Raw genomic sequence first — 1275 nt, forward strand, 5'->3', positions numbered from 1 at the left:
GCATAGTTCCGTTTTGGGAGTTTTTCTTCACCATTATCGGTGCTTTCGGAAGCGCTATTCACTAACTAACAAGATCTGCCAATTGGATGAATTAAGCAGCAAATTCTATAAAAATAGGCACCTGGTTTTTCCATCGCTTGTGAAAAAATACTCAAGGAATTGAAAATTTATGACCTTTCATTTGCTTCTTAGTTTGTAAAAATCGGTTGGTAAATTTCCAAGAAAATTGAGTTCGCATGTTTTCATAAATTAGCACCTATTTCTTTGTAATTCCGGAACCGGAAGTCAGATCCAAATGAAAATCAGAAAAATTGTATGAGTCTATAAGACTCTTAATTTGAATCTAAGTTTGTGACAATCGGTTCAGCCATCCCTGAGAAACCTGTGTGACTATTTTTTTCCCTTGTTTTGGTGCATATCACCTTGTAATTCCGGAACCGGAAGTCGGATCGGGATAAAATTTAATAGCAGACTATGGGACCGTAAGACCTTTCATTTGAATCTGAGTATGTGAAAATCGGTTAAGTAATCTCTGAGAAAATTGAGTGACATTTTTTGTCACATACATACATACATACATACACACACATACGCACACAGACATTTTGTGTCCACTGTATCTCAGCGCAGACTAATCAGAAGTGAACAAATCAAAGCAGCATAGTTAGAGCAGCAGTTTTTCTAGACCCCAACGTTTCTGTTTGATTTTTAAATTTTTTTTTTAAATTTTTGGTGATTGTTTAAATTCAAAAATTTCAGTTTTCAAAGTGGTTGTTTAAATTCAAAATTTTCACGAAAAAATCGGCCATGTTGTTGCTTTAAAACCTCTCCAAAGTAACAAATAACAAAAAGGAAACGTTGGGGGCCGGGGTAAAATAAATGATATAAAAAAAAAAAAAAAACGTTGGGGTCTAGTTTTTTATATGTAGAAAGTGTGTGCAATATTTAAAAAAAATTGGTTCAGTAGTTTTTGAAAGACGATGGACACGGACTTTCAAAACCTGCTTTCGAGAAAAACCCGTTTAAAGTTTATTGTCTATAAAATCGAAGGAAACAATTTATTAATTACTCAAGGGAGCACGTAGGCTCTAACATTCTCCAAAAGCCATATTTTTTCTTCTGTATTTTGTTATAATGTTTTGTCAAGTTTTTAAGTCACATGTTTTGTCAAGTTTTTAAGTCAATCGAAACAGAAATCTTGAGCCTGTGTGCGCAGCTCTTATTTCTTCGTAGTATGAGATCGGCAACGATAAAGGCCCATAACTTGCTGAGTTT

The sequence above is a fragment of the Malaya genurostris genome, chromosome 2 (assembly GCF_030247185.1).
Source record: "Malaya genurostris strain Urasoe2022 chromosome 2, Malgen_1.1, whole genome shotgun sequence".
In the NCBI taxonomy this organism is placed as follows: domain Eukaryota; kingdom Metazoa; phylum Arthropoda; class Insecta; order Diptera; family Culicidae; genus Malaya; species Malaya genurostris.